Source organism: Lineus longissimus, chromosome 6 (assembly GCF_910592395.1).
Source record: "Lineus longissimus chromosome 6, tnLinLong1.2, whole genome shotgun sequence".
Classification (NCBI taxonomy): Eukaryota; Metazoa; Nemertea; class Pilidiophora; order Heteronemertea; family Lineidae; genus Lineus; species Lineus longissimus.
Genome location: NC_088313.1, coordinates 5,763,682 through 5,777,467, shown reverse-complemented (window position 1 = coordinate 5,777,467; position 13,786 = coordinate 5,763,682).

The following is a 13,786-nucleotide window of genomic DNA, read 5'->3' as shown; positions in this document are numbered from 1 at the left end:
ACATCTTTAACATCCGCAACAGTAAGTTCATATGTTATTCGCCTTGTAAATATTTCGTTTCTTCACAAGATTTCTTCAGTAGGCCTATTGTACACTGACCATGATGACTGACAGAGGTAGCTCTGATGAGGTCAGTTGGCCTCAAGAGGGTTCTCAGACCTGATCAGAAGTGTTAGACAGTTGGAGAAAGAGATAGCGTGTCAAGAAAAATGTTTTGTTTAGAGGTGCCACTATGATTGCTCACCCATGGTATGATCCTATTTTCAGGATTATAACGTCAAGGCCATTCTTGAGGCACATATGAATGGAGGGCCGGTCCTAGCTCATCTGGAGGAGGGATTGCTTCCCGTTAACAGCAGGAAAGAACTAATTCGAATACTTGTGGATTATCTTGTTCAGAATGGAGGGAGGGGAAAGTAAGTGCATACTGTTAGTCATTACCTTCTCTGAACCAAAGCCTAGTCAGGCCTAAAGCCTTTGCCTGACTGAGTTTTTCAGGGTGTGCTCTTTACTCATGTGCGTCTTTTCCTTGCCCGGGTGTAGTGAACCTAACAAGAAACTTCAGGTTTGCTAATCTCATTCAAAAGGTCTGCGAGTGTGAATAGCCAGAAGTGATGGTAACTACTGCAGGAATCAAGTAAAATTTCATTCATGCAAGAGGGTTTTGTTTTACTTTCAGGGGCAAGCTCAGAGTCTGATCCACAAAATTACATGTAACCTAAACTGACCTACATGTACATGTATGTTGAGAGTTAAAGATTGTATATTTTTCTTGTTTCTAGGTATCCAACTGGGCCTCAGAAAGAAGCTTTGGCGATCGCAATGGTCGAACAGTTCCCCTGTCTCAAAGACGATTCGTTGGATGCTAGTGGTCATGTAAGTGTTTCAAATCATTGAATTTCGTACTTTAAGTTCAAGCAATTCACTGTGCTACGAAATGCAGAAGGATGTTGATCAACTCTTGGGAAGGATTACTTCTGTTTTATGTTATTAAGTTTCCTTCTTATAGCAGTGAAGAAGAATGCAGGAGGCATTCGCCTCTGCATGGATCCTATTGCCAGCTCTAATGTGATTAAGTGCAAGACCCTAGAATTAAGTATGGATGCTTGTCTCTTCTAGGAACACTACTATGACAATGGCCATGGCTATATTGAGTATAGACTGAAGACAATTAGAAGTGCTGACCGTCCAAAGGATAAGCAGAGATGTTCAACAGCAGTGAAAAGGAAACTCCCTCTTCCCACGCCAGGCAATTTATCAGGAACATCGTCAGCAATAGATGAACTCCCGGAAAATGTTACAGAGATCCGAAAAAAGGTAAGCACAAACGCACTATTTCCAGTTGGTTCATGTCAAATGAAAATTCATGTGAATGATAGTTGGTCTAGCAGAAGACCATTTCATGCCAGGATCCTTTTATTTCTCAAATGAGAATGTCATCAAACCTGAAAATCTCCAAATACTTTGATTTTAATGCATGTTGAATTATTGTTCTGCGTTCTCTTGCCGTGCACAAATTTGTTCCATTTTAGGCGAAGCTTTGTTTTTGTGCGTAAGTTTGTTTCATCAACTTATTTACAGATTGAGTGGCTTAAACACACACCTCCTACAAGAGAAAACATGCCAAAGATACGTGAATATCATGCCCAAACTTGTTGTCAACGATGGGATGATATTGTGAAACAAGACATGACCATGACAGCAGTACTCAATGCTAATCCGCGACTGCGGGATATGCCAGAATTGGTATGTATAATAGAAATATTACGCAATTCATGTTCCTATTTGGACTGGATTCCCTCTAATTGGCATTGGTCACAGGATATCAATGTTTAGTGGAACATCATGTACAATCCATCTTATTTTGGTTGCACTTGCAGCTCCCCACATCTTGGACCAGATGCATAATAAAATAGTGCAAAAGGAGTCTAGAGGTATTCAAAGCTCAATGATTTTAACCTGCATTTATTTTTAATCAGAATTGGGCTAGTTTTATACTCTTTGATGTGAGTGAAATGAAATCTCTGGATGATGAGCAACGTTCCTTTATTATTGAACCCTCAGATTTTGTCCTGTACTTTCAGTCTGTCTTCATAAGACAACTACATGTAACTGCCAGTTCAGTATCAAATATTCAAATACTCTTTATTCTTATTCCAGATCAACATTGATTTTGAGGAGCTTCATCCCGATAAAGGTGTGAATTTCTTCGCAAATTTTACGGCTGATTTCAAGGACAAGTTGATGAAAGTTGCAAAGGCCCAGGAGAGCAGTGTCATTGACACACTGATCAGCCAGTTTGAAAGACAGGACACGCCCGAGGTAACTACAGTAACTGCTGAAAGTATTGTGTCATAGCACATTGCTATAAGGAGTGGAAAAAATCTTACGTTGATACTACCGGTACTAACTCTTTTGCATTGAAATGAATATTTTTAGTTTAGAGCATAGCATAAGCTACATTGTATGTGTCAGTCATTTTTAACCATAATTAGTTTTGAGTGATTTGTCAAGCAATGTACTCAAGAAAAAACAGAAACCCAAGCATATTTCCCATTCTGTTCAAAAGAAAGCACTCTCTTTCACAAGAGTAGCCCCAACTAGTAGGATTTTTATCTCACCCTCAAAGAAATGTGGTATCAGTGTTCATTTTGAACAATGTTCTTGCCACTGACTGTGCCGCCCTGACAGCACTCAAGACTCTGTGATGTTTGTATTCAAACTCTTTTTTTATTATATATTTTCAGGTGACCTCTGTGCACTTTTCGTCCTTGCGTTGTTGCTTCCATCTAGTAATTACAATAAAGCCATAGGCAAGAAGTCGAAGTCAGCAGGGTCGTCAGCTTCAAGCAGAGTGGAGAGTTTAAGCTTCATTGTTCTGGAAAAAACTGTAAGTCATCGAAATTTACTAGACATGTGAAGTATAGTCTGCAGAACTGCTAAGAAGCGTAAATTGCGATTTGGTTTCTGGACAAGAAATGGGGCAGATACTGTGCTTTAATATGTTTAAGACACCCTCTCTATTAAAAACACAGCATTTGATACCAAATTAGTATTTATTACATTGAATTAATGAGACTTCTGTAATGAGAACACCTATCAATTCATGACAGCACTTGTCAATCCCAAGAGTATGAATCTTGTAAGTATGCAATAGACTATTTATTTTGCAGTCGTCCATCTGCATCCAGGAAGCTGCATTCATTCCTTTTCAGCTACTGAGTTTGTGTGCACTGAATCACCTTGTTCATTGTAACATTTATTTTACTTGTAACAATTATTATTATTTCAGATGTGTGCTGACATTGATGATTTTGCCTTGAAAAAAGGCGAACAGTTTTCGCAGCCCTTCATTCTTCGAGTAGGAAAAGCGGAGAGCCAGGCTGGAGAAAGCTTTTATATAATCTGTGACAATGTCGTGATACCCGGGGGAAAGACAATCTTGGATGCCTTTGACAGGCTGTTCAAAATATTTTTCATATTCAATGTACATTATCCTCTCCAGGTAGAATGTTTCTACCAGTTCATTTCAGTTACTATGTGTAAACTAGATGGAACGACACTACAGCCGCAAGTTAGATCTTTGCTGGCCAGCATTAAAGCCCAATAGAATCTCTGTACAACTTTAGGGTAGGCTACTTGCCAGAATGTGTATAAGCTCTTAAGTAGATTGTAGTGTATCATTCATTTAGTATTGGAATATAAAAGAATGTGCCTGTTGCTAAACGAAATTTTAAACAAGTATTAGAACTACATGTTGCCTGCAACATCCTCTTAGAAAAGCGTGTATTTTGTAATTACTCTCTTTACATAATGACATAGAGCGCAATAACCTCCCTGGCAGGTAGCCCCAACACTGTGAAACGTTTTTACCACTTGTATGTTTATTATGGTGTGTTCACACTGGATGCGAATTGAAACCGAATTCCGTAGAGCGCTCTCCGGAATACGAATTGATTAATCCAGTTTCAGAACGGTCGCGTCACACTGGCCCGAATACGCATTCAAATTGGTTTAAAACGCGCCACACTCAATGCATACTAACGACGCGCCATCTATTATTATTATTATTATTATTTATTAACCTCCCATATGGGAGAATAAAATTTACGAGTACAAAACATATAAGTATATAATATCACAGTATCACACAGTCATTATTAACAAGTTAAAATCGCGTAAGGTGCTTGACCATTTCCATCCCCCGACCGACATACCTTGCCAGGAAATGGAAATGCAAGTCACGTGCAAGGGAGTTGATTTTTCCCTATTCTATGGCATAACGAAAAACGATTTGAGTTAATGAGATCATTTAAATACATCAGTTAACTAGTTCGGAGCACTAGTTCCCGCGGTCAAAGGTCACTTTCCATGCGCCGGGCGCATGCGCAGTGCGATCGAAAACCTTAATTCGTATCAAGCGCGTCACACTTGAAATCTCAATACGGTTTCGTTGATTCGGATTAGCTGATTCGCATTCAATTCGGTTTAAGAACCGTGTTGGTTAAAGCGGATTGAGATCGGTATGAACCGAATTGAGTGTGACGCCCCAATACGTATCAACGTTTTAATTCGAATTCAATTCGTGTTAAAACCCCAGTGTGACCACGGCATTAGTTAAAAATATGTTTTTTACGATCTTACAGTATGTTATTTCTCAGGACACTGACAAAACTCTAGTCTTAGTACAGTTATACAACTTACTGTTTGGGTGGAAACTAGTCATAAAGTTCTTTTGGCAAACATTGTGAAGAGTTCGTGATAATTTTTTAATTGTGTATGTACTGAAATTTGAATGTCTGAAGCTTGTTTGGTAAGATGCCTGATGAAGGTACTAATATTTTGTTCTTTTGGAACAGTATACATGTATTTGTGATACAAATATATATTGTTTAGGTACTTGATTGGATTATTATTTCACATATCGCTCATGCAATGTGCATGATATGCATTTCTTGCAAAAACTAGCTGTATTAATGAAGCCAATATTGTTTATTTTGATAAAATGTGTATTTTATGTATTTGTTGTACTTTGTTTGCATGGTCAGTAATGAGATATGGTGGTAAGTCAGATTTCAACCGCAGTATTTTCTTTGCATGAAGTGCACAGGGTAGATTCAAACTTCTGTGTGGGACTGAGCATGTAAATTATGATTCAAATTGTAAGTGGGATCTAGATTGGGTACTTTGAAAAATTGCCAATTATTGGTATGAGTTGCCCCTAAATTCAACAGGGATTCTTCATCGTGAGTGGTGGGTTCTAAAGAACATAGAAGTCAGGCAGTATCAACTTTCGATTGCAATTATTGTTCCATTTGTGAAGCTCTACATGTGGGTAGTATGAGCCCTCATCCTGTACAGGGTGTGCTAAAGGTGCATTGATTGTTCAGCTTATGAGGATAGTCCTTTTGGGTCACTCTGTAAAGTAGACGCATTTTGTAGCATCTTTTTAATGAAATCGTGTGTATAATGTGATTTGCGATTCAATCTATGTCAGCTAACCCTTGGGTATGTTTTCATTTGAAATAAGTGTTGAAAGCTTAGGCATGTAGTGTTAACTTTAACTAGCAGACCACTTACACACAAATAATGACATTGTGCTGATGTAGTGATGACATCACAGATCTGTGTGTACTTTTGGGTGGAGGGACTTTTTAAGGTAGTTGAGGAGAGTTGTTCATGGAGAACAGATTGAGTCAGGAGGACATATTATCTAGAGGATAAACTATACCAGTACACGACAAAGAATGATCACTAGCAAGAGACCTGGGCCGGCCCATCATATGGGGTGACTGTGTGAGTGGAATACAACCAATGTCAGTAAGTAATGACAAACTTTTCATGGTAGCAGAGGCTGTGTAACAATCTACAAGGAGGACCTCTGTGTAGTGTTAGCTGGATACTTGTGTGCATATACATTTACATTCCCTGTACATCAGTGCCTGTACTTTATAGCAAACATAAGAAAAAGATGGCTGCCGGATATAAAAACCCCCCAACCTTTGGAAGTGAATCTCATTCCGATTATGAGACATGGAAAAATGAAATTTCTATGTGGCAACTTGTGACAGAACTTGATATAAAGAAACAAGCTCTTGCAGTCACATTATCACTGAAAGGTCAGGCGAGAGCCATTGCATTAGAACTTGAAACAAGTGAACTCAATACTGATGATGGAATGAAAGTACTTCTAGCAGCCCTTGACAAGGTTTACAAAAAGGATGAAATTGATATAGCCTACAGCATTTACACCAAATTTGAAAATTTCCAAAGAGTTGAAGGACAGTCAATTGGGGAGTATATCATTGAGTTTGAAAGACTGTACTATCTTAGTAAGAAACATAAAATGGAATTACCAGAAGCTGTTCTAGCCTTCAAAATTCTAGATAAAGCAGGTCTAGGCCAAAATGAGAAACAACTTGCACTAACAGCGGCGAAGGAACTGAACTTCCAAAGTATGAAATCAGCTTTGAAACGGATCTTTGGAGAAAACGATGCATCGAAATGTTTAAATGACTATGGTGTGACAATAAAACAGGAAGCAATGTTCACAAACAACCAAACCAGAAATAGCAGGAGCCACTACTTCAAGAATAAGGCAACAGAGAGACAGCCTTATTTACAGCGTGGAACAAATCCAATGGATAAGAAAGGCATGAGATCCAGATGTGCTGTTTGTGGAAGTACATATCACTGGGCTCGGGATTGTGAACATAAGGACTCAAAGGAAGTAGTAAGATTGGTAACAGAAGAAGAGTCGTGCAATGTAACATTGTTTACCAGTGAAATAGACAACCACAACCTCACATTCATGACTGAAACATTTGGCACAGCCATATTAGATACAGCATGCACTAAGACTGTCTGTGGAAATAAATGGCTTGATGAGTACATTGAAACGTTGAATGACAGAGAACGATCATCAACAGTTGAACAAACAAAAAGCAGCAGCAGCGTATACAGATTCGGTGATGGGGTCAAGGTGACAGCCTCCAAGACGATTACTTTCCCAGCTTACATAGGTGATACAAAATGCAACATTACAACTGACGTTGTGGAATTAGACTTGCCTCTATTGTTAAGCAAGGAGTCGTTGAAAAAGGCTGGAGCCATCTTAGACCCAAACAAAGATGAAGCAAAACTGTTTGGTAGGACTGTACATTTAGAACAAACCTCGAGTGGACACTACTGTCTGAATCTGCTTGAGAGAAGAACCATAAAAGAAGAACTGAATTCACAACAAGTACTGATGATTAACAGCACCAAAGAAAAAGAGAAAGTAATAGTGAAACTTCATCGTCAATTTGGACATCCTTCAGAAGAGAAACTGAGAATGCTGCTGGTGAAAGCGGGCATCAAGGACCAAAGTATGATGAAGACGCTTGAGAAGGTTTCGAGGGAATGTGAGATATGTCAACGATTTCAAAGGACACCGAGCAGACCTGTAGTTTCTCTGCCACTTGCAACAAATTGGAATGAAATGGTAGCTATGGATCTACATCAGCTTGAACCTTCACTTTGGTTCTTACACATCATAGACATTTACACAAGATACAGTGCAGGAGCAATTGTCAAAACAAAAGCAGGAACAGAAATTGTTGAGAAATTCATCAGTCAATGGATAAGCAGGTTTGGTGCTCCAAAGAAAATATTTTCAGATAACGGAGGGGAATTCGCTAATGAAGAAGTTGTGCAGATGGGTCACTTGTTTGGTATAGAAATTCTCATGACTGCAGCTTACAGTCCGTGGTCCAATGGAATATGTGAAAGGCACAACATGACACTGACAGAAACATTGTCCAAAGTTAAAGCAGACAAACAATGTAGCTGGGAGACTGCATTGAGTTGGGCTCTGATGGCTAAAAACACTATGAGCAATATACATGGATTCAGTGCCTACCAACTTGTGTTCGGTGTTAATCCCAACTTACCCTCTGTTCTTGAAGAAAGCCTACCAGCACTTGAAGGGGTAACAACAAGCCAGAAAGTTGGAGAACATCTGACAGCAATGCATGCAGCTAGAAGTGCATACACAGAAGCTGAATGCTCAGAAAGAATCCAAAGAGCTCTGCGGAAACAAACTCGGACCAGCCGAGATGTAGTGTACTTGAACAATGATAAAGTGTTCTACAAAAGACCCAATGAAACTGAATGGAGGGGACCAGGTCGTGTGATAGGACAAGATGGAGTAGTAGTCTTTGTCAGACATGGAAGCCAGCTAGTGAGAGTACATGTATGCAGACTGAAGAAAGTGGAGAAGAAAATAGAAATTGATGAAGAAGAGAAGGAAATGAAATCAGTAGAAGGCAAGAATAGTGAACTAGAAGAGGCAGCAAATGAAGAAGAGATAGACAGTGAAGATGAGAGAAGAGACCAGACAACAGAAGAGAGAGATAGTGATCTTGATGTGAACAACGAAGATGAAGAGATAGTAGAAAAAAGGGGAGATGACCAGAATGCAGAAAGAATGAGAGAAGATGATGCCAGCACAGAACTTCCAACATTGACATTGAAAACAACATCTCTCAAACCAGGACAGCATGTAATGATTAAGTTCAAAGATGAAGAAGAAACAAGGAAAGCTACAGTCATCAACAGAGCTGGAAAAAAGACGGGACAGTATAAGAACTGGTACAACATGGGCGTTACTAGTGAAAATGGAGAAGTTGAGACCATGTCAGTGAATCTTGAAGAACTAGATAATTGGAAAGTCACAATAATAACAACTGATGAACAGAATGGGGAGCAAGAAAATGATGTTTATATAACAGAACAGAGTGTCTTTGAAGAAGCTAAAGAAAGAGAACTCACTAGTTGGAAAGATCACAGGGTATACTCAACTGTAAATGATGAAGGACAAAGAACTGTTTCAACCAGATGGGTATGCTGTATGAAAGAAAAGAATGGAAAATTGGTGCCAAAAGCAAGACTTGTAGCGAGAGGCTATGAAGAAAGTGATCTTGAAATGGAGAGAGATTCTCCCACTTGCTCAACAGAGGCTTTGAAGATAATTCTTGCCATAATGGCACAGAAGGAATGGACCCCAAAATCAATGGATATAAAATCTGCCTTTCTCCAAGGTGAGAGATTAGAACGAGAGATATACATAAAACCTCCAAAAGAAGCTAAAGAAAAGGAAGGAAAACTGTGGAAGTTAGAAAAATGTGTCTATGGACTTGGAGATGCTTCCCTTCAATGGTACAAAAAGGTGAAATCATGCATGAACAAATACGAAGGAGTGGTGTCCAAACTTGAACCAGCTGTGTTCATATGGCATGATGAGAAGGAACAACTGAGAGGAATTCTTGCATGTCATGTAGATGACTTCCTATGGGCTGGGACACCTGAGTTTGAGAAACTAGTAATAGAGAACGTGAGAAAAGAACTAGTTGTTGGGAGAGAGGACAAAGAAAGCTTCAAGTATGTTGGCTTAAAGGTACAGTGTGACAAGGGACAAATCAGATTGGATCAGAATTTTTACAAGGACAATTTAGAATACATAGAGTTGAGAAGAGAAAGATGGGACCAAAAGGATGCTGAAGTAACAGAATCGGACAGAAAGATCATGAGAGAAAAGGTTGGCCAACTTCTATGGTTGGGGAGACAGAGCAGGCCAGATATCATCTTTGATACTTGTAATATAGCCTCAAGAGTCAAGGAAGCCAAAGTGAGAGATCTGTTTGAGACAAACAAAGTAATCCGAAAAGCCAAAAGTGAGAAGGTGACACTTAAGTTTAGTAAACTGAAGAACCCCAAGTTGACTGTATTTAGTGATGCATCATTTGGAAATTTGGAAAATGGAGCTACTCAAGGAGGACACTTCATATGTCTAGAAGGAGAAGAACAGAAAATTTCACCATTACGCTGGAGTTCTAAGAAAATAAGACGAGTGGTGAGAAGCACACTGGCTGGAGAAACCCTGGCAATGGCAGATGCAATGGATAATGCTTTCTTTATCAATTCTCTGATTTCGGAAATCATAAAAGAAAGCCCTAGAATAACTTGTGTGACAGACTGCAAATCACTCCATGAGGCTGTCAGATCCAACAAAGGAGTCTCAGAAAAGAGGTTGAGAATAGAAATAAGTGGTATCAGAGAAGCCATTGAAAGAAAGGATATAGAGAAATTCAAATGGATCAATGGAAAAGAACAACTGGCAGATGTATTAACAAAGAAAGGAGCATCAGCAAACCGGTTACTGAAAGTATTAGAAAGCGGAAAATTGGACATTTGAAAAGCAAATAAGAGAAAGATTCCTTTTAAAGCGTATCTGCATTGAAGACTTTTACTGGCACTTTAGTTTAGTTAGGAGCACCAAGATTATTCTTAATTTTAAGTTTCTTCAAAAAGAAAAAAAGAAAAAAGGATGAATTTGTTAACTTTAACTAGCAGACCACTTACACACAAATAATGACATTGTGCTGATGTAGTGATGACATCACAGATCTGTGTGTACTTTTGGGTGGAGGGACTTTTTAAGGTAGTTGAGGAGAGTTGTTCATGGAGAACAGATTGAGTCAGGAGGACATATTATCTAGAGGATAAACTATACCAGTACACGACAAAGAATGATCACTAGCAAGAGACCTGGGCCGGCCCATCATATGGAGTGACTGTGTGAGTGGAATACAACCAATGTCAGTAAGTAATGACAAACTTTTCATGTAGTTTGTGATGTCAGCAAAGTTAGGTAAAAATATAAAAAGGACTGTAATGTAGAGCAATGCTGTGCAGTGCCATTGGTGTGTAAAAGTTTACAAAGAGCAATTACATGTATTGATTTTATGAAAATGTAGAAATGCCATAAGTCTCCATTGAATAAAAAAGTGCTCTATTTCATACATAACTGCTCATCGTTTTTGTATTTTCTGACTTTGCTTCTGACTTGGACTCAGAGCAAGGAAATTGAGTGAAAACTCATCTGGAAGATTTAGTAGTAGACATCTTAAGGAGTGGAATCCCACTAGATGTAGAGTGAAAACTCACTCCAACAGAGTGAAAGTAGTGGACATCTTAAGGAGTGGAATCCCACTACATATAGAGTGAAAACTCACTCCAAGAGAGTGAAAGTAGTGGACATCTTAAGGAGTGGAATCCCACTAGATACAGAGTGAAAACTCACTCCAAGAGAGTGAAAGTAGGGGACATCTAAAGGAGTGGAATCCCACTAGATACAGAGTGAAAACTCACTCCAAGAGAGTGAAAGTAGTGGACATCTTAAGGAGTGGAATCCCACTAGATACAGAGTGAAAACTCACTCCAAGAGAGTGAAAGAAAGCGACATCTTATGAGTGGAAACTCACTAGAAATAGAGTGAAAACTCACTCCGAGAGAGTGAAAAATATTGTCGTCTTATGGAGTGCTCTTCACTCTGAAAAGAGTCATGTTCACTCTTGGAAAAGAGTGAGATTCTCACTCTTATTGAGTGAAAAAATCACTCTTGAAAGAGTGAATATTTTTCACTCTTTCTTAAGAGTGAAATTCACTCTTTTTCGAGTGGTCACTGGCCCACTCCGAAAAAGAGTGAATTTTCAATCAATTAGAGTGAAATTTCACTCTTTACTTTTTAGAGAGTACGATACATGCTAAGCTTTCCATCTTTGGTTGGGTTGAAGGTTTTGTGGTGCCAGTGCGTCTTTCAGAAATTTACATGATTTTGGCAATACACTTGGCCCCAGGGGGCACTTCATGTAAAACTACCTTTGACTTAATCTCATGCTTGATCTATCACATAATTTGATCTACTTTTCAAGGTCAGAGTAGTCAAATGCTGAAATAACTCAATGGTGGCATGTTTCATTATTATTTGTATTGTACCCTATTATAGTCTAGGCACATATTGGTAATCTGAGCAACAGTGTATCATTTATTACTTATACTTTTTAGATGTATGCCATACCATTTTCAATAATGGAATCGATAGTGGTAAGAGCATGTGCAGAAGACGACACAGTTGCGCCATACTACGAGGATCCTTATGGGGAAGATACTAGTATGAGAGCCACTTGCTCCAAAGTGTGCAAACTATGGTCGTATATCATTAACCAGCCTGACTTTGCTTATAAACAGCACCAGATGTTGATTAATTGTAAGCACAGTAGAGAACCCTTATTATGTTCTTGTCATTACTAAGTGTATCAAAAACTATTGAAGTGCCTACACCTATGTGGAATAACTTCGGTTAATCATATTTCTCCAGTAACTAAATTGCCACATCCTATTAATGTCAGGCCAACTCAACTACATCGCTGTGGTGTGTCAATCTCAAAATCTTTCTCTTTGCTTCCTGCAGATAGACCATCATAGTTTGTTCAGTGTCACCAATCATATTTTTCTGGAATCTGCTTATCATTATCATTATCATTTTTAGGTAGAAGCCCTTGGCCATGAGACAGCATTTTCGAAATTTGATGACATTTGACCGTGTATGCTGGGCATAAGTAGTACTGTTCAATGGATGACTCTCTTTCCCTTATTGCAGGTGTCCTTGGAGTGAAAAGCCATCGATTACTGGAAGACAGCCAAACAACCACAGCTCAGTGTATTCAGTGTGGAGCCGAGTTCACCTCTACCAGTGGATATTTTATCCAGAGTGGTTGCCTCAAATTTTATTCCACTGCAACCGAGTTCTGCTCCATTCGATGTGAAAATATGTAAACAGAACTTGGATAAATAAAACTTTGAATCTGTTCAATATTGGGTAAACTGTGTTAATTACAGAACATTTCATAGTCATTTCTCTTGAAATGGTCGAGAGCAGGTTACCTCCACAGCCAGGCACCACCAAGTGAAAAAAGCAGTGTATGTTTCCCTGGCCTTATACAATTGATAACTTTGATAAATAAAACTTTGAATCTGTTCAATATTGGGCAAACTGCCTTAATAATCGAACAATTCCATAGTCTTTTCTCTTGAAATGGTCGAGAGCAGGTTACCTCCACAGCCAGGCACCACCAAGTTGAAAAAGCAGTGAATGTGTCCCTGGCCTCATGCAATTGAATACTTGAACAAATAAAACTTTGATTCTGTTCAATATTGGGTAAACTGTGTTAATAACAGAACATTTCATAGTCATTTCTCTTGAAATGGTCGAGAGCAGGTTACCTCCACAGCCAGGCACCACCAAGTGAAAAAAGCATTGTATGTGTCCCTGGCCTTATGCAATTGAATACTTGTACAAATAAAACTTTGAATCTGTTCAATATTGGGTTAACTGTGTTAATAACAGAACATTTCATAGTCTTTTCTCTTGAAATGGTCGAAAGCAGGTTACCTCCACAGCCAGGCACCACCAAGTGAAAAAAGCGGTGTATGTGTCTCTGGCCTTATACATTTGATTACTTGAACAAATAAAACTTTGAGTCTGTTCAATATTGGGTAAACTGTGTTAATAACAGAACATTTCATAGTCTTTTCTCTTGAAATGGTCGAGAGCAGGTTACCTCCACAGCCAGGCACCACCAAGTTGAAAAAGCAGTGGATGGGTCCCTGGCCTCATACAATTGAATACTTGAACAAATAAAACTTTGAGTCTGTTCAATATTGGGTAAACTGTGTTAATAACAGAACATTTCATAGTCTTTTCTCTTGAAATGGTCGAAAGCAGGTTACCTCCACAGCCAGGCACCACCAAGTGAAAAAAGCATTGTATGTGTCCCTGGCCTTATGCAATTGAATACTTGTACAAATAAAACTTTGAATCTGTTCAATATTTGGTAAACTGTGTTAATAACAGAACATTTCATAGTTATAATTAGTTACTATATTTATAAAATGTATTCAATTG